General features: G+C 38.8%; 1 long non-coding RNA gene across 1 annotated transcript in view; it reads right to left on the bottom strand.

Moving 5' to 3' along the window:
- Window positions 1-21,833, bottom strand: part of LOC138743967 (uncharacterized) — a 32,378-nt gene that overhangs the window by 7,469 nt on the left and 3,076 nt on the right. The window lies entirely within an intron of this gene.

The raw sequence follows: 21,833 nt of genomic DNA, 5'->3' as shown, positions 1-21,833 counted from the left end.
CACAAAACAGGACGTCATGCGCTAGAGAGCTGGCTCTGAATGGGCAACTAAAGTGGCATCGTCTGCAAAGAGTGGTTAACGGACAAGTTGCTCTTGTGTCTTGGTGTGAGCTTGCAGGCACCTCAGATTGAAGAGACTGCCATCCGTGCGGTACCGGATGTAAACACCGTCTTCATTGTTGAGGTCTTTCATGGCTTGTTTCAGCATCATCATGAAGAAGATAGTAAAGAGGGTTGGTGCGAGGACGCACCCTTGCTTCACGCCATTGTCGATGGCGAAGGGTTCAGAGAGCTCATTGCTGTATCTGACCCGATCTTGTTGGTTTTCGTGCAGTTGGATAACCATGTTGAGGAATTTGGGGGGGCATCCGAGGCGCTCTAGTATTTGCCAAAGCCCTTTCCTGCTCATGGTGTCAAAGGCTTTGGTGAGGTCAACAAAGGTGATGTAGAATCCTTTGTTTTGTTCTCTGCACTTTTCTTGGAGCTGTCTGAGGGCAAAGACCATGTCAGTAGTGCCTCTGTTTGCACAAAAGGCACACTGTGATTCTGGGAGGACATTTTTGGTGACACTAGGTATTAGTCTCTTAAGGAGAATCCTAGCAAAGATTTTGCCTGCAATGGAGAGCAGCGTGATTCCCCTGTAGTTTGAGCAGTCTGATTTCTCGCCTTTGTTTTTGTACAGGGTGATGATGATGGCATCACAAAGGTCCTGAGGCAGCTTTCCTTGGTCCCAGCAGAGCATGAAAAACTCATGCAATTTGGTATGCAGAGCTTTGCCACCAGCCTTCCAAACCTCTGGGGGTATTCCATCCATACCTGCTGCTTTTCCACTTTTCAGTTGTTCAATTGTCTTATATGTCTCTTCCCGGGTAAGGACCTCATCCAGCTCTAGCCTCAAGGGTTGTTGAGGGAGCTGGAGCAGGGCGGATTCTTGGACTGAGCGGTTGGCACTAAAAAGGGATTGGAAGTGTTCTGACCATCGATTGAGAATCTTATAGAAACATGTAAAATTATGAAAATCAAAGGTAAGATGGAGGCAGTTGATAAGTTGTTCCCATTTGTTGGGGAGAATAGAACTAGAGGACATAGCCTCAAGATCCAGGGTAGTAGATTTAGGACGGAGAAGAGATTAATTGCTTCTCGCAGAGGGTGGTGAATCTATGGAATTTCCTGGTCAGAGGAAACGGCCTCCCTGCCTGTCTGGAATGTGTGTATTGCAGGTGGTCACATGTCCTCCATGTCTGAAAGTTACTTAGAAGTCACATCACTTGTCAATCAAGGTTGGACTCCGGACACCCATTAGTGCACACTTTGCCATTGGCTAATTAAATCACCTAGGGTCATTATTGTCTAGAAGCACAGATTAGCACTGTATATAACACCAACACACAGTACATTCTGTCTTTCTGCCTCATGGTTCAAGCCCAGATATCACTCTGTGCCAGGTACCTACTGTGGACATCACTGGAAATATCGCGGGTGAGGTGTGCACTACACTGAAGCTGAGCCATTAATACTGCAATATGTCAGTACGTGCAGAGAGCTGCAACCCCATTGGTACAGGGAACCAGGTGTGTGTATGTGTGCGTGTGCATGTGCATGCATGTGTGTGCACATACTTGTGTGTGCATCCAAGAGTCCCTGCTTGTAGTGTGTGTGAGTGAGTCGAGTATAGGTTTACTGTTATCGGGGTCCAACCGAAGTCTGAGGTGAATGTCGATTGTGACAGAATATGTTGTTTTGATATTGTATAGCCACAATCGAGCCTGCAGCTGACGTGGACATTTTACCCCCTCCATAAATCTTCGTCCGCGAAGCCAAGCCAAAGAAGAAGAGAAGAAGATAGATATGGTTTGGGGAGATAAAGTGTGACAGGTTTTTTAGTGTAGGTCGCATACAAACACTTCAAAACAGTTCTCATTTAAAATACTGGAGCTCTGCTCAAGCTAGACAGGCCAGTTCCAAAGGCCTTTGCAAAAGCTTTGAGGCGTGCCCAAGGGACTTTACTAATAGATTGTTGTTTTGATAAGCAACAAATGAAAGAACTCGGAAGATTAGGTTCAGAGCTGCAGTCTGTCTGAGTGAAGGTTGCTGTTCTAAGAGGGTCATGTGGTTTTGCAAACAGAGAGAAAAAAACAGGCTTTTCTCTGAGAGAGGGTGAGAGAATTCAAAGCTTGTGGAAAACCCCCATTTGGAAGATGGGTTGTGAGTGCTTAGTTCAGCCTGGTCAAAATCTTTGTGGTCCATACAAGAGGAGAGGACTGGCTGCCTAATGTTTCATTTGAAATTAGAGAAACAAAAAGGAACTCTGTGGTGACCTGAAAGAATCTGGAAAACCCTGATGGGGCAAGTTTCTTCAGCAAGACACTGATGTGGCTGATTAAAAGGGATCATTTTGTGTCCAGGAACAACAAATCTCTCTCTGAAAACTGACAAGAATCTTCCTGAGTGGTAACCATTTACCTTTCAAACACAAAAGCTTGGTGAAATTCATAAATGTTAAATTCTGTGCACAGTATAAGAATTGCCTGCAACCAGTGAAGTTGGAGGAATGAGAAGTGAGATTGGATGTGAATCAAATAACTTTTCTGAACTTTCATACACATTACATACACATGCACTTAGAATTAGAAGGGGGTTGTTAGGTTAGTTAAGTTAATAGTGATAAGTTAAAGTTTGATCCTGTTTTCATGTTTAAAGAGAATTAAAAGCAACCTTTGTTTAAGTAATCATTTGTCTTGGTGAATATCTATTGCCGCTGGGTCTGGGGGTCCTCTGGGTTCGTAACACTATATTGTTGCTTAAGTGAAATAGTGATCAAGTACCATTTAATGTTCTCCAGTTTATTTCCCATGTGTTAATAAAAGTTACGTGTGATTGTAACACTTGTGTCTAGACTTGTCTCTTTGTGAATCCACCATACCTGATACTCTTCCCAACACAACAGCTACTTCAGTAAATATATTTAACACAAGATTGGATAGATTTTGACATAGTAAGGAAATTAAGAGATAAGGGGAAAAGGTAGGTGGAGATGAGCCTATCATTAGATCAGCCATGATCACATTGAATGGCGGAGCAGGCTCGATAGGCCAGATTGCTCCTATTTTTTATGTATTCCTCAAGGCCATGAGTAACCCACCATTCATGATGTCCTACTCTTGGCACTAATGAGAATTATTTTTCTTGCAAGTATTTCTGAATTTATTTCTCTTGAAACATTCATTACCTAAAGGTAAAAGTTTCATTATTGTCAATAATACTACATTTAGAATGTAACATACAATCAATTCTTTGACTTTTGTCTACCGTAAGGCAGACAGAAAGTCGCCACTTTGTCCAGCACCCCTCACAGAAATCTACAGCACCTGGTGTTCCAAGATGGTCTCCCCTCCAGATACTGACCAGTCCTGTGCCTGATTAGATAATCCCAGGCATATGCTGGTTTTTAGATCCTGTAATCTATATCCACAACAAGAGAATTTAAACCTCTCATTATCACCAATTAATGCAACTTCATAGCATTTGCCCTGAATCCTCATTGACAGTATAGGGATTCCCAGGATGTTCTCATTTTCTTCCATAAACATAAGATGCACGCAGGTTGGTAGCATTGTTTTCCATGAACTTCTTCCTAGTGTGTGTGAGGTAGATAGTAGAATCTAGAGGTTTGATGGGGAGTGTAGAGAGAATAAAATGAGAACAGTGTAGAATTAAAGTAATTCTCACTGAAGAGTTTGTTTCTGTGCTGCATTATAACATGACTATGACATTCACATCTTACTTATTAAAGTTGTTCAACAGGAAAGATTGAAGTCACTATGATTGTTTTGCAATACACAAAAGTGATGGAGAAACTCAATACACAAGCACTTTTGTGTATTGGAGTAACTCATTAACGTTTATATATGTTTTGAGTTCCAGAAGCCCATTCTCCAATCACATTTGCATCTGACTGTCAAGAGCTCCCACTTAATAGGTGCAGGTGTAAGATCTGAGTTTTGAGTGTTTTATAGGACATAGGGAAGTATTGATGAAGATGTATATACATAGAGTAATTTCTGGTTTACTCTTTGGTCTTTTACACATTGTGCAGCATTAGCAAAGTCTGTAAAAGGACCACAAATAATTCCTACCCCCCCCCCCCCTTGCCTCAGAGTGGTTCCCTAAAGGCCTTTTTGTTCCTTTGAGAACAAAATTAGTTAACAATAAAAAGTTCCCCAGGATTTCCTCCCTTTGTATTGTAAGGCTGTTCGGATGGGAGTTATATCCTTATGTAGATACTTGACCAATTTTAAGTATGCAGATAATTTCTTTATCATCCTGGGATGAGAGCTATCTGCAATTCCCTTGCACTGAAATAAATTCAAGCTTAAGATTCTTTTTCATTCTCAAAATCCAAGATCCTGCAGGTACATGGAATCAAAAAATAAATGATTTGAAATACCCCATGAGGTCAGGCAGCAGTTGAGGAGAGAAACAAAGTTAATTTCACAGATCTATGACTTTTTTCCCCAGAACAATGCCACTGATCCACTACGTTTGGTATTCTCTACTTTTATATCATTCTTATGCATGAATTTTTAGGGTCATGTCATCACATTTTAATAAAATGCCACCACATGTAGAACATTTAACAATAAACAGCATGTTCAACGCTTATTCAGGTAGTTCCACTAAAGGCACACTGGGTTTCAATTTGATCATTTCTTCTTGTGACAGAGTTTGCAGTGCATCATTTGTTTGGGAGTTTCCAAAAATCAATGATACATTCACATTAAATTTGCCTGGGAAAGTGTTTACAGTAATTCTGTTGATAGTAGTGGCAGCCTAATTTTTTTGGTGACCTGAACCTAAATAGCTGAAACCAGTATGCAGAGAAGGATGTGTTTGTAGTGCTCAAAGGCCAAGCTTTAAGCCACAGTCAACTCATTCATTGAATCATATGAGAGGATGCACCTTACAGGCAACATCATCAAAGACACAGGTTCTCGATAACCTGATTCTCAATCTACAAAACTGCTCTCTGTCAATGAACATTCATGACAAGACCCAGGAAGACATATCATGAGAATAGCCTTTTGACAAAAGCAGACATCAAAAATGAAATTCACCGTCATTTTCACTGAACTACCAAAGCTTTCTGTAAGCCGAGGAAGAGAGTGTTTAAAGATCAATAGTATTGACTCAAAACCTATAGCTTGCTGGGCAGCAGTGATACCCCTCCACCTCCACCCCCTCCCTCCCCCCAACAACCTGCTTCTGAGAGCTGGCCTCGGAAGAGCAGGACTTAAACTTAGAATCAACTCCTTATCTGCGAGATCCTTGGAAACGCTGGAAGGATAAGTGAACCAGTGTCAGTGTCCTTTTCCGGGCCAACTACACACAGCTGAGCTGATCACTTTGGACAGGCCATGGGGTTCATATACTTAGCACCAAACTCCCAAACAAATGATGCACTGCAAACTCTGTCACAAGAAGAAATTATCAAATTGAAACCCACTGTGCCTTTAGTGGAACTACCTGAATAAGCATTGAACATGCTGTTTATTGTTAAATGGACTCCTTTGATTGTACTCTTTTTATTTCCACAGCGTTTTTCAATCTGCTTTTGGGACTCAGTCATCACATTATTGAATCTTACAATATGGAACGAGATAGGGGAAAAAGGCAAAAGAATATATCAACAGAAATCAATAAACCAGGCAGGTGTTTGTTCAGTTTACTTTGTGATTTAGTTCAAGTCTGTTCAGGAACAACAGAAGAGTTCAGGGAAAATGCAATACCTTGGCAGCTGCTCATTGGTGTAAGCAGTGATGTGGAGCATTTGCCATTGAATCAACTGTGTTGTTAGCAACAAAGCCTCCCTCATCACACTGCCAGTAAAACTGTGAAATGTGCCTACAGTTCCTGGGTGCAAACATCTGTAAATCATCAGTAAACTGATAACTCGTAATATCTATACTGCCTGCAAGGACGTGAAGGGAAGCTATTCAAAGAAGAATAGATGACAATAAAGAAGATTAAGCAGCAGTTGTTGAATTCATTGCCTCTAAAAAGTGTCAGGTCAAGGAAACTTTGTAGTATCAAATACAATTTGAAAATGGTCAACCAACCGAGATTTACAAGTAGAGGTTGTAAGAGGTAATACCATTAATTTAGCCAGTTATAATGTAAAACCTAATACACTATTTAAAATACAGTATGCATAAAGCAAAATTATCATGTTGTCATTTATTGTGAAGGTGATGACTTTTCAAAAATAACTGCCAGAAAGATGCAATTATTTTACATTCACAGGGGTTCTGTGTTGACAGCAGATGTAGATAATTGTGTGGATGTTAAAAACATGAGACTTATGACCATAGAACCAAAATAGCTGCTGCAGTCTGTTCCAGAATCCCTCAAATTTATCTGATTTTTTTTTTCATTTTTACTTGGCTTATTGTGGACATATATTTGTTGCTATCGATCATCATTTTTCCATTGTTCCTGTGTATATCCAATCCAAACTTACATTCTCCTGATATTTCATCACTTTGTGTTTTAATATACTGTTGGCAACTCAAGTAATGGATTAGCTTTGATGGAACTAATTTAGTGGAATGGTGAATGGGTGACCAACCTTTAAAATTAGTACCAGATGAAACTGTTACAGGGTAAAACCAGCATAATGACTGAACAGACTTCTGTAATCTCAAAAGTAAAGATTTCAAACAGTGAAACAAAACCATAATTAAAAAATATGAAATATATCAAACTAAAGGAGAAATTAAAGGTAGTGAAACTCAAACAAATCAATCATGGCTGATTCTACTAAATAGCCTCCCTGTAATTCCCAATAGTGCCCAGTTCAGATGCAAATATATTGGTTATTTTATATCAACGTGTTGCCCATTGGTAAATCAAACCAGGGCAGATTTAAGTGATAGGGCCCTAGAGAGTGTTGTAGAAGAGAGAGACAAGGGGTACTGATGCAGAGTTCCTTGGGAGAGGCAACTCAGGTGGACAAGGCAGTGAAGAAAGCATTTGGCTTGCTTGCCTTCATTGGGTGGGATTCTGAGTATTAAAAAAATTGGTTCATGATTCAGCTGTACAAGAAGTTGATCAGAACACAATTGAGAATTGTGTCCAGTTCTGGTTGCTCAGCTATAGGAATTACATTAATAAATTGGAAGAGGAGTAGAGGAAGGAAATTCTCCAAGGTGTTCATGTCACTGAAGAGTTACACTAGGATAGGCTGAGTATTAATTCCTTGGAGAGGAGGAGGCTGTGTGGTATAGAGACTATAAGATACAGGAACTGAATTAGGCTATTTGTCCCACCCTTCCATCATTTACAATTCTTTTCAATCCCATTCTCCTGCCTTCCCACCGTAACCCTTGATTCCTTTCCTGAATAAGAACCTATCTACCCATCTTAAATATACCCAAGGACATGGCCTCCACAGCCCATATATCATTTTTTCCCATTTGAAGGAAATACATAATGTTGACAGGAGCTTGAGAAGGGGTGGAGGTGGTGTTAGTCACAGAAATGGGAATCTATTTTAGCAGCTTGTTAAAGTCTGTACCCTCTTGTTATGCTGTGTTGCAGTTTTAATATTTCATTGTATTATCTGCAATCATCTTAGTGCATGCAATGTGCCATTTGCTAAATATTCTTCCAACATTTAATTCTGAGAACAAAAAGAGATAGTTTCATTTCAATTATTTATTCCTTTTATAGTCATTATGAAAGATAATGCATCTTTAATTCATGATTCCATAAAACTTCTAAATATACTTTGTAATATAGTAAATGGTTCTGTAGCTTCATGAATTCTATCTATCATTAAAAGTCTGAAGAGACACCTGCTGCGATACAGACATCAATGTTAAAAATGTCTGAAATTGTTGGATTAAACGAGTTGAAATTAACGAGTCGAGTAGAAATCTCATTACAATATAAGCCTATGATTGCTGGGTAAATCCTTCATGCAGCTATGCTGTATTTCAGTTATCTGTGCTGAAATATAGCTCAAGACTGCCATCTACTGATGACAAGATTCTTTTATTGATATGTAATAAAATAGAAAAATTTGATATTACATAAAATTTAATTTAGTCTACTGTAAGGCAGACAAAGATTCACTATCAGCAAGAAATTACCCAATGCTCCTTACAGTCAGAAAAAGAGAAGCAGTGTAACCTTGAAATAATGAGATGTTGCACAAATGCTTATTGAATTCAAATCAGCAAGTACAATAGTGTAATTTTGGAATTAATAAACTGAATAACTTACCTTTTGTCTGACTTAGCAAAACAAGCTCAAAATGAGAAACAATATTTTTTTTTGTTTGTTTTTGATCCATTTGTTATTTCAAAAAGTTCCTAAGCTATTTAAAGAAAAGGTCTGAGGCATTCTGATTCATACATATTAGTATCTTGCTACCTGGCATTGGTAAATTTAAAACATCTAAAGTTGTTGGAGGAAATAAAACTGCCTCATGATTCTCTAACTTCATAGTAAATGCTATCCTATGGAAAACCAAAGCAAGAGTTCCATATTTGTGAGATTTGAGCACAGCATTTCCGGTGAATGGTTATATGATTATAATATTTACTATGGTAGGAAAACTAGTTCACAGTCGCAACATCAAAACCAGAGGATATATTTCAAAATAACTGGCTTTGCCTAGTTACTGGGCACAAGAGTCCTGCCTGATACCTCTGAAGGCCAGGTCTGGTTTATCAGTGCACCAGATACACATTAATATAATCTTGGTTGAGCTGATTACTCCGTAGTTCCAATGCACTATGTGAACCTGTTGGTCCAGGAACAATTGTAGCAGTCATATTGCAAGGAAGTCACTCCCAGCCTTTTTTTTTTGGGGGGGGGGGGGGGAAGTGGTGTGAAGGTTGAATAGGCCACATCTTATTTCATATAGGAAGGAGTATGATAATCTTTCTGCTTTTGTTCATTTTCAGGGAATATTTTATAAATCTGGAGATGGAAATTTAGCTTAATTTAGTGTCAGTAAAAAACACAGAAAGTTGTAACAAACCACTTAAGTTTTGATCTTTTTAAATGGATAAATGTAAATACTGTAGTAGGATTTCAAAGCAAGCCCATTTGATTGTGACAGGGAAGTGTAAGGTTCTGTTTTCACTGGATTGTAGTCAATTGACCTGCTTATTGGTTCTTTAGTGCTTGGAGGGTGTTAATTTAGGTACAACTAATTGTTACATATTAGTAACATAAGAGTACTTTCTAAAATATCTTACACCTTCCCAGATTCCCCATATTATTGTTATTATATGTCTATTGTATACTCCCCCAAAAACCAAAACCATGGATTGATTTTTGTCAGCTCTCATATCAGCTGCGTGGGGGATTATGGGTATGGAAGACAGCCATTGCTCTGCCGCGTTTTGAGCTGCAGAGAGTGGCCCTGTAGGCCAAAGCGTCCCAGAGTGGGTGTCTCATCCGCACCGGTCACCCCCTGACGTCTCCTGCTGCCCCGCCAGCTCCCACTGCCTTGACGGTCCCCGCCACCCCAAGGGCTCCTGCTGCCCCAACGGCTCTCACCCGCCGCCCTGCCTCAGAGAGAGAGGTCTGAGTGGGGAGATGGGTCACGGGCTGACGGCATCTTCAGCCTGCCCCTAACCAGTCAGTTGCAGTGGCTGTACATTCAGGTCAGGCGGCAGAGCACAGGGCTCCACTGATTATCCTTCCATGAGAAGGGGAGCCGACCAAGGTGAATTCAGGAAAGTACATCTTTCGTCGTAACGGTGAAGTCGGTGTTAATGCAGTCTTGTAGGAGGATGCCCAGACATGCCCAAGGTGTTGTTCCTCCATTGTGTGGGTGGTCTCAGACTGGCAGTGCATGGGGGTCATGGGCAGACATGTCAGCAAGGGAATGGGTCAGGAATTGTAATGGGTTGCCACTGGGAGATCCCCGTTATTGGAATAGACAGAGCAAAGCTTCATCTAAATGAAGTGATCTTCCAGTCTGCATCCAGTCTCTCCGATGTCAAATCTGCCTGCTTTTCGCTCGTACCTTGAAGAAAGGCTCGGGTCCAAAACCTCCTTTGGACACTACACCACCTGCTGAGTTTTTACCACAATCATCACATCTGCAAACATTCGTGTTTCACTTTCAATTGTTTTAGGAATGTGGATTTAGCCAGGGCAGAGAGTTAGATATTCTCAGTTCTGAAATAAACAGAATTTTATGTTTGACTAATGAAATGGAAGAGTTAGAGATTACGTTACTATTTTTTTAAAACAGGTTAGTGCAAAGCCTATCCTGCCGACCAAACCAATTTGTTTTGAGGGAAGGAATTTGAGCTGAATAGTTGTGTCATTTGGAATATGTTATGCAATGCCACTTGAAAAAGACAGAAGAAGAAACATGACATAAATAATTTTCACTGAATGACAGTAATGGAGATTTGAAAATTATCAATGAATTACTTCCTTTCATACTTCAATGATTCAGTCTTTCAAGTTTCAGATGGCTCTCAACAAGATTAATCTGGTCTTTTGCATTCCACAGATCTTTCTCCAGAGCCCTGCATTTTCCCCCCCTTCGCACATCTTTCTCATTCCCCTATAAGAGCAAAGATTGAATCTGTTTTGCCATACTTTTAGGCAATGCAATTCCAGATCATGAACACTTGTTATGCGAAAAGGTTTTCCTTCATTTACCTCTAATTTTTTTTAAATTTTATTTATTCGTTCAAAAAACAAATAGTACATAGCATATACAACAATGAACCATAAACATGAAAGTTTTTTTTATATAGAAAAGAAAAGAACCCCCCCCCTTCAGCCAACTCTCATAAGGAGACCCATAAAGAAAGAAAAAGGAAAAAAATATTAAAGAAAAATTAAATATACATATTAAGATCTAATCAATATAAATTGAAATGTAAATAGTCTGAGTATAACAACCATTTATTAATAAAAAACTATAATTATCATGCAAAACATATGTAATTTTTTCCATTATTAAACAATATCTCATCTCATTATGCCATCTATTAATATCAATCAAATTTGTATCTTTCCACGTACATTTTTTCGCAACAGATAAAGCTAAATATACAAAAGCAAGCTGAAACTTATCTAATCCCAAATCTTTCAGAGGTTGCAAACTACGCAATAAAAATACTGCCGGATCTAAAACTATTTTAATCTTATACAGGTATTCTAAAAACAACTGAATTTTCTTCCAAAAATATTGTATATGTATACATGACCAAACAGCATTAAAAAAAGTTCCAACAGAATTACCACATCTAAAACACAAATCTGATTCATGAAAATCATACTTTTTAAATTTTTCAGGTGTTAAGTATAATTGATGTAAAAAATTATAGTTAATCATTGCATAATGTGCATTTATCAATCTAGTTACACTAACATAACAGATATCTAACCAATCATCCTCGGAAAAAATAAAACTAGTATCAGCTTCCCATTTACTTTTAGATCTATCCCAACCCTTTTTATCCATACCATCCTGTAATATTTGATACATAGATGAAATATAACCCTTCTCTGGTCTGTTGTCTATCTCGAGATAGACAACAGACTCGCCAAGGCAAATAGCGCCTTTGGAAGACTACACAAAAGAGTCTGGAAAAACAACCAACTGAAAAACCTCACAAAGATAAGCGTATACAGAGCCGTTGTCATACCCACACTCCTGTTCGGCTCCGAATCATGGGTCCTCTACCGGCATCACCTACGGCTCCTAGAACGCTTCCACCAGCGTTGTCTCCGCTCCATCTTCAACATTCATTGGAGCGCTTTCATCCCTAACGTCGAAGTACTCGAGATGGCAGAGGTCGACAGCATCGAGTCCACGCTGCTGAAGATCCAGCTGCGCTGGATGGGTCACGTCTCCAGAATGGAGGACCATCGCCTTCCCAACATCGTGTTATATGGCGAGCTCTCCACTGGCCACCGTGACAGAGGTGCACCAAAGAAAAGGTACAAGGACTGCCTAAAGAAATCTCTTGGTGCCTGCCACATTGACCACCGCCAGTGGGCTGATATCGCCTCCAACTGTGCATCTTGGCGCCTCACAGTTTGGCGGGCAGCAACCTCCTTTGAAGAAGACCGCAGAGCCCACCTCACTGACAAAAAGCAAAGGAGGAAAAACCCAACACCCAACCCCAACCAACCAATTTTCCCCTGCAACCGCTGCAACCGTGTCTGCCTGTCCCGCATCGGACTTGTCAGCCACAAACGAGCCTGCAGCTAACGTGGACATTTACCCCCTCCATAAATCTTCGTCCGCGAAGCCAAGCCAAAGAAGAACCCTTCTCTGGTACCTTCATAAGAAAAGTCTCAAATTTAGTCATTTCAGGTAAAATCATATCTCTACCAAACATACATTTTACCAAAAATCGAATTTGATAATAGAGAAATAAAGAGTTTTTATCAATACCAAAACTGTCCCTCATCTGATTAAAAGATAAAAAATTACCCTCTTTAAAACAATCTCCCAAATTTTTCACACCTTTAAATCTCCAATGCATCTCCAATGTATTGAAAAACAGAGTCAAAGCCGATAATTCACCCCTGGAGCCTATCATTTTGTTTTTCTTTATCCATAACTTCATTAGATGTTTTACTATAGGCACATTATACTGCTGTAACAAATTTATATTCCATCTAAACAAAAATTGATGTATTTCAAATTCAGAAATATTTGCCACCTCAATTTTGGCCCAACTAGCAGGCCATACCAAATCCATCAATGAACTAATAAATTTAAGTTGGGCTGCTTCATAATAATTTTGAAAATGTGGTAAACGTAATCCCCCTAACTCATATTTCTAAGTTAATTTATTCAAAGATGTCATGATAATGAATATGTATGAGATATACCGGAAGTCACGTGGTATGAGAGAGAGATAAGAGCACAAGCAGGAGAACAAAGGAAACTGGAGAATAAAGACTCGGAGAAGTTTACCTGATAAAACTTGTGTTTAATGTTTTATTAACTTCACATTTCGGGCCACAAATGTGACATTGGCGACGAGGATGGGATAAGCTTGAAGAAAATTAAAGACTAAACAAGATTACAGAGGATTACAGACAACTTCAAGGTTATAAGAATTTTCTCTTTGACTCAGTACTTTTGGGGCTGGAATATTTCCTCATGGCTGGGGCAGACAGTGACTTTCTAACGCATAGTGGAATTGCTCATTTTGACCCAACGGGTGATGCAAGCACTGTAAGTGTGAAGTGGAAGGCATGGCTGGAAGAATTTGAATCCTACGCCAATAGTCGTGGCCTATTTCTAGATACCGGTACAGTTGAACAAAAAGCGCAGAGAAGGGCGTTACTTCTTTTCACTGCAGGATCCGCAGTTCGGGAAACATTTAAGACACTTTTAAATACTGGAAGAAAGGATGAGTACTGGAAAGCGGTAGATGCATTAAATGCACACTATGTTGTGACACCGAATGCTACATTTCAACGCCATTTGTTTCGAAGAACGAGACAAGAAGATGGCCAGACAATTGCTCAGTACGTGACGAGACTACGCCAGCTAGCTGTTGGATGCAATTACATACCAGCTGATTTGGACAACCAATTATTGGATCAAGTCGTACAGCACTGTAGATCAGATAAACTCAGAATACGTCTACTGGAAAGAGGGAGTGAGTTGGAACTCACCGATGCATTAACCATTGCTGCTGCATTAGAGGCTGTTGAAGGGCACGTGCACCTCAGAACGCAACAGAGGTGAGGAGTTTCCTGGGATTGGTCAATTTTTGTGCAAAGTTCATTCCTAATTTCGCTACAGTGGCAGAACCACTAAGGAAACTAACCAGGAAAGGTGTACCATTTCATTTTGGATCTGAGCAGAAGAAAGCGTTCACAGCGCTGAAGCAAAGCCTGACAGATGCAAAAACTCTTGGATATTACGATCCGGCGGCATCAACCAAAGTCATAGTGGATGCCAGCCCGATTGGTTTAGGAGTCGTGTTGGTCCAGATGCATGATGGATGACCAAGAATCATTGCCTATGCCAGCAGATCGTTATCAGATGTGGAAAGAATATACTCTCAGACAGAGAAAGAAGCACTCGGACTTGTATGGGCCTGTGAGAGGTTCCATGCATATTTATACGGCATTGAATTTGAACTCATCACAGATCATAAGCCATTAGAGGTGATCTATGCACCTAGATCCAAACCATGTGCCAGAATAGAAAGATGGGTACTCAGACTACAACCCTACAAATATAAAGTAATCCACATTGCAGGGAAAACAAACATTGCAGATCCGCTGTCCAGATTGGTGAAGGTTGGTGGTCCACAATCCAAGTCAGAATTGGGAACAGAAACAGAGAGCTTTGTACGCTTCGTAGCTATTCAGTCGACACCGAAAGCTGTGACTACGAAGGAGGTCGAGAGAGAATCCGTACGTGATCCAGAACTCATGGAAGTAAGAGAATGCATACAGAGTGGACAATGGGACAAGTGTACTCACAAGGCTTACATTCCCATTAGAGACGAACTTTGTTGCATCGGACAGTGTGTATTAAGAGGTTGCAGATTGGTGATACCGCAAAGATTGAGACCGAAGATCGTATCCTTAGCGCATGAAGGACACCTAGGTATTGTTGGTACCAAACAAAACCTCAGGACCAAGGTATGGTAGCCAGGTTGTGATAAGGACGCAGAGAAATTTGTTAAAACTTGTCACGGATGTCAAATCACAAGTAGGAGTAATCCGCCAGAACCGATCCGGAGTACGCAACTCCCGACAGGACCATGGATCGACATAGCTGTTTATTTTCTTGGACCTTTACCGACGGGTGAATCAATTATGGTAATGATAGATTACTACAGCAGATACTATGAGTACGTGTTGAAGTCCACAACCACTGAAAAAACAATACAAGCATTAGCAGAGATATTCGCAAGATATGGATTACCTGTTACATTATACTCTGACAATAGTCCACAATTCATTTCAGAGACATTTGAGGAATACATGAGGACCACAGGTAACCACCATCATAAAGTAACTCTGACATGGCCGCAAGCCAACAGAGAAGTAGAGAGACAGAATCAGTCCATTGAAAAACGATTGAGGATTGCACACGCAGAAGGACAAAATTGGTGAGAAGCATTGCTATCTTATGTGGCTGTCTATCGAGCAACGCCTCATGCAACCACTAGAAAAAGTCCTGCAGAAGCATTTTTTGGGAGAAAAATCCGCACAAAAATGCCAGAAATAAAGGAAATCCGAGACGACCAGGAGATGAGGGACCACGATGCTGAAAAGAAAGGTGCAGCAAAGCTGTACACAGATTCGAAACGTGGAGCCAAGTACTCAGACATCATGCCAGGAGATAATGTTCTAGTGAGGCATGAAACTGGTGGTAAGCTAGACACACCTTATTACCATCAACCCTATACTGTCGAATCCAGAAGTGGCAGTATGGTGACAGTCAAGTCTCCGACTGGAGTCCTGTATAAGAGAAATGTCTCAGGTGTAAAAAGGTACCAGTCCAGAGATACATCGAGCGAAGAGGTTGAAAGGCCAATACGAGATGCTGAAACTGAGAGACCTGATGATGTTCCAGAGGCAGTTACCAGCACTCCTGATGAAGTGACTAGAGCGCCAGAAACACCCGAAGCCGTGGCGAGCAATATTTCCGACGCTGAGAGTGAACAACCGAGAAGCGACGACAATATCGCAGGCAGACCGAAACGAAACCGGAAAGCACCCAAATGATATGAAGACTTTGTGCCATAGTTTTAATAAGAACTTTGGGACAGTATTTTAATCTTATATCATAAAGTGCATGTATGAGTGCTGTAGGAAGTAAATTTTATGTAGTTGAGTTATAGTATTACCATTAGTTACGATGTTTGTATGTTTCTGAGGGATATTGGTAAGTGAAGGTAAAGTTTATTTCTGATTAAAGGAGGGATGTCATGATAATGAATATGTATGAGATATACCGGAAGTCACGTGGTATGAGAGAGAGATAAGAGCACAAGCAGGAGAACAAAGGAAATTGGAGAATAAAGACTTGAAGAAGTTTACCTGATAAAACTTGTGTTTAATGTTTTATTAACTTCACATTTCGGGCCACAAATGTGACAAAAGCTACTCTTGAAAATTTACCTCTCCATAAAAACTCCCTAACCATTTTATTCAAATCTTGAAAAATATTATCAAGTAAATACAGAATAGATTGAAATAAATATTGCATACACGGAAAAATATTCATCTTAATTGTATTTATCCTACCTAATAAATTAATAGGTACATCTTTCCATTTCATCAAATCAGTTTTAATTTTATTAAATTAACGGAACATAATTTAATTTATATAACGATTGATAATTAACATTCAAAATTATACCCAAATATTTAATTCGATCAGTCCATTTCAAATTAATAATATTCTTATAAACTGAATAATCTCCTTCACTTACCGGTAATATTTCACTTTTTTCCCAATTAACTTTATATCCAGAAAGACATCCATATTGTATTAAACACTCCTTCAAGTTCAAAAGTGACTGAGCTGGGTTTCTTAAATACACCAATACATCATCAGCAAATAAATTAATTTTATACTCCTCGTCTAAAACTTTCATACCTTGTATCTGTGTATTTTGTCTTATCAACTGTGCTAAAGGTTCAATCACTAACGCAAACAAAGCTGGTGATAAAGGACAACCTTGACGAGTTAATCGAGTCAATTTAAAAGGTCCCGAAATCAAACCATTCATCAATACTCTAGCTACCGGTTTACTATATAGAGCCTTAATCCAACCAATAAAGAACTTAAATTTCTCCAAAACTTTAAACAAAAAATTCCATTCAACTCTATCAAATGCTTTTTCTGCATCTAAAGATATCACCATTGGGTGATCTGAAGATTGTTGAAATCTATTAATCAAACTAATCATGCACAGAATATTATCTGAAGCATATCTATTCTTTATAAAACCTGTTTGATCCATATGAATCAACTTAGATAAAAATTTAGCCAATCTATTCGCTAATACTTTAGCTATTATTTTATAATCTACATTTAACAACGAAATTGGTCTATATGAAGATACTTTCAAAGGATCTCTATCTTTTTTTGGGATTACTGTAATTAAAGCACTAGAACAAGACTCAGGTAATTCATAATGTTCTCCAACTTGACGTAATACATCCCCAAACACAGTAGAGAAATCATCATTAAAAAATTTTATAAAATTCAACCGAAAATCCATCATCACCAGGCGATTTACCATTCGGCATTTTAATTTCTGAATCAGTAAATGGTTCTTCTAACTCCTGTATATCTGCATCTTCTAATATCAGTAAATTCAACTGTGATAAAAAAAATCAATCGATCCAGTTTCTTGTTTTCCTTCAGATGTTCTTCTTTGGCTTGGCTTCGCGGACGAAGATGAACAAAATTCATCATTAATCTCACAAGGTTTATAAGTAATAAGAAAATTCCATCTAACAGCATTAATAGTCCTCGAAATCTGTTCTTTCTTTAATTGGCACGCCAATACCTTATGTGCTTTCTCTCCCCATTCATAATACTGTTGTTTAGTCCTATTAATCATACATTCAAATTGATAAGATTGCAAAGTATTATATTCCAGTTTCAACCTAGATAATTCTATTTTCTGATCTTCTGTAGCATCTTTCTGGAATTCCTTTTCTAACTCATCAATCTGTTTCTCTAATTCAAGACTCTGATTTAATCGATTCTTTTTTATTTTAGAAGTATAACTAATTATTTGTCCTCTCAAATAAGCTTTCATAGCATCCCATAATACAAACTTACTTTGAACAGAATTAGAATTTTCTTTCAAAAAAAATTAATTTGTTTTTTTCAAAAAGTCAATAAATTCCGTATTTTTTAACAACATTGTATTAAACCTCCAACGATAGGCCACTTGAAATTTCTCAGAAGTTGCATATGTAAAATATAACAAAGAATGATCTGAAATCACCCTACTTTTATATTCTGCTTGTTGTATTTTCCCTTGTAAATTTGCCGATACTATAAAGAAGTCAATCCTTGAAAACGATTCATGTCTAGATGAATAAAAGGAAACATCTTTCTCTGTCGGATTGAGACGTCCCCAAATATCTCCTAAATTAAGATCTTTCATCAACGCTTGAACCTGAACTGCTATCTTTGATTTCTTAACTTTCTTCGGAGATTTATCTAATAAAGGTTCCAAAACACAATTAAAATCACCACCAACTAAAATATTATCATTAGCCTGACCCAAACATAAAAATGCATCTAAAATAAATATTTCATCATCTGCATTTGGGGCATAAATATTAAGTGAAGTCCAAAATTCACTAAAAATCTTACAATTCAATTTAAGAATACATCCTGCCTTTTCCTCCATTGATTGTAATTCAAAAGATAAATTTTTATGTATCAAAATTGCTAAGCCTTAAGCCCTATAATTAAATGAAGAAGAATATACATGCCCAACCCAGTCCCTCTTTAATTTCATACTTTCCTTCACATTCAAATGTATTTCTTGTAAAAAAGCAACATCAATTTTCATTTTCTTAATATACACCAAGACTCCTTACGCTTGATCGGGCTGTTTAAACCTCGAACATTAAAAGTAGCAAACCTCAACTTCGACATATCTACTATTATTACTAAATACCAATAATATCTTTATATGAAAACTCAACTCAAATCCCTCCAATAGGAGAAAGAAAATCACAAATTAAAAGCTAACTAAAATGAAAATTAAAAAAATAATAAAGAAAAAAAAAGAAAATGCCCCCCCCCAAAAAACACTACCAAAAGGTAGTATTCCCTAAACAAAACTTGGGTGTGGGTCACCCACCAGTGGCTGATGACTAGTAAAGAACTTAGAGCAAATCTCTCCCTCCCCAGCCAAACAATGAATAACATCAAAATATCATAACAAAAAAAAAGAGTAAGAAAAAGAAAATTCTTCTGTTCATCCAAGAGATTCCAATCTCGAAGATCCCATTTCAGAAGAAGTTGGACTCTTTCCATTCCCATTTTTCCCATTTCTTCCATTTCCAGAGCAACCAGATTTTTCTTTAGGAGACAATGGTGAACTACATCTTTGTCCTCTTATATCTGGCAATGAATCAGCAAAAATCATTGCTTCACGATCATTCTCAAAAACCCGAAATTCATGGTCTCCATAAAACACCTTCAACACTGCCGGGTAGCGAAAAGTAGACTTATAACCTTTACGCCACAAAACTTCTTTAACTGGATTAAATCGACATTGAATGACCTCTTGACTCAAGTCAGGATAAAAAAAAACTCTTCTATTCTGAATCAATAACGGAGTTTGTCGTTGTCTCGCATTTTGCACTGCTAATCGAAGTATTGCTTCTCTATCCAAATAATTCAAACATCAAATTGTTACTGGTCTCGGTGGTTGACCAGATAAGGGTGTTCTTCTTAAAGCTCTATGGGCTCTTTCCAGTACCAAGCCTCCAGAAAAAAATTCTTGCCCTAATACTTGTGGGATCCAGTCTTTAAAAAAAACGAAGAGGATCTTGTCCTTCTATACCTTCTGGCAAACCAACGATTTTCACATTATTCCTTCTACTTTGATTCTCCATGTAGTCTATTTTCCTCTCTAACTCCTTCTCGCGTTCTCCCAATTCTATGACTGATTTTTCAACTTTCAACACTTTTTCTGTGTTAGAAGCCACTTGTTGTTTACAGTCCAAAAAAGCAGTCTGAAATTTTTTTAATTCTTCATAAGATGCATCCACATGTGCTTTAACTGTATTCATTTCTGAACTTATACTAGCATTCATTTGAACCATCTCATTCATTAAAGGTTGAATGACTGCATTTAATTGCATACACTGTAAATCAGAAAAGCTCAGCCCTGCTTTCTCTGACGTAGTGACAGAACCAGGTAACTGCAGCTCCTGCTGCAACTCAACAAAAGGCATTTTAGAAATTATGCTGGGGGTCTGGACTCCCAGTGACGGCACCCCAACTTCCTCAGGGGGTCGCCGCTGGTCTCCCCCAGATCTCATTTTTTCACAAAATCATGAAGGAAAGCGATATCTTCAGGTTGAAATGCTTCCTGATCCATTTCCCACAATGGAGTCGTCTTCCTGCATGCTCCCTCCGTTAAAATCGAAAGGCTTTCCAAATTGGGATCCACCTCTTGGGAACACGCACCTTCTTCCAGAGAACGGGTAATTCCAGCGCCATCCTTCACTTGGTGAGTAGTAGACATTTTTTTTCAGCTCCCACAGGCAGTCCTTGAGGTTTAGACACGTAAGAAATTAAACCTGAAGCTGTATCAAGTCGTCTAGGCCCCAAATCTTCAGCACTTCGAAAATGTAACTTCTTCTGCACTTGAGGTTTAATCTTTTTACCATTAATGGCCAAAATAGTTCCTTAATACTTTAAACTAAAATTTTAAAAGTTTAAACTTGAAAACAAAAGATTAAAAAACAGGTACTTAAAAGTCTGGCCAGAGAGGTCGAGATTACACGTCTAGACTCTACGCCATCTTGCCACGCCCCCCCCCCCCACCTCTAATTATTTATGTTCTCAATTTCCCATCCACAATGGAAATAATTCTTCTTTGTTAACTTTGTCAGAGGATTGCATAGAACATTACAGCACAGTAGAGGCTCTTTGGCCCACAACCTACATCTAAACAAAACTAAACTCTCCCTACCTCATAACCCTTTATATTCCTTTCATCCATGTGTCTGTCAAAGAGTCTCTTAAATGCCTCTATTGTTCCAGCCTCCACCACCACCTCTGACAATGTGTGTTAAAAAAAATTCCATGATGTCTCCCCTAAACCTTCCTCCTCTCACTTTGTACTCCAGCCCTGGGAAAAAGTTGCTGGTCATCTACGTATCTATATCTCTCATAATCTTGTAGACTCTTATTAAGTCACCTTTCATCCTTTGCTCCAAAGAGAAAAGTCTCAGCTCTGCTAACCTTGCCTCAGAAGACTTGTTTCCAATCCAAGCAACATCTTGGTAAATCTCCTCTGCACCCACTCCATAGCTTCCACATCCTTCCCGTAATGAACACAATCTCATGAGAGATTTATAAAGCTGCAACATCAACTTTAAACAGTGCGGGGAAGGTTTGAAATACTTCATTCAATATTTCTCAAGACTCTGACGTGTCCAGATCATATGAATTAATGAGGCATCTCCATTGTTGCATTTATCACAATGAGAACTTACAATCCACATAAAAACGAGATGGTTTGACCTTGGACATGTGAACCCTATGGACTATTTTAAATTGTAAGGAAGAGTGGCAGGCTTTAAATCCACATTCAAACACTGGGTCACTCAGTGGCTGCTCTGCTTGAACTTCCCTTCTTTTTATTGGCTACAGCTACTTGGCCAATGGAGAGATTTAAATGGGCACCTTCCTCTCCCACTGCTTTTAAACCGCTCCTCTTCTCTTACCTGACAATGTGTCTGACTGCTTCTTAACAACAATACATTTTAGGTCACATTGGACTAAACTAAATTGAGTCTAGTTTGAAGAGATATGGCTGACCAAGTAGTAGTCAATGAAACAGATTATGCTGATCTCAACCAGAGTCTTTCCAGTCACCTCCTGCACCTGTTCCATGGCCATATAGTTTTTTTGCTGACACATGACTCCCATTATGGTGAATGTTTTGCTACAAAGCAGTGTGAACTAAGGCCTGCTCAGCACCCTCAGGGTCTGCTGACTATACTACCCATGTCGAAGTGCTAATTATTTTTCCTTTGTCTTGATTACTGTTTCTTCACAAGACTACCCTGTGGCTGTGACACAATTTGTGG

The sequence above is a fragment of the Narcine bancroftii genome, chromosome 1, assembly GCF_036971445.1.
Source record: "Narcine bancroftii isolate sNarBan1 chromosome 1, sNarBan1.hap1, whole genome shotgun sequence".
Classification (NCBI taxonomy): domain Eukaryota; kingdom Metazoa; phylum Chordata; class Chondrichthyes; order Torpediniformes; family Narcinidae; genus Narcine; species Narcine bancroftii.
This window is presented reverse-complemented; position numbering and strand designations above follow the sequence as displayed.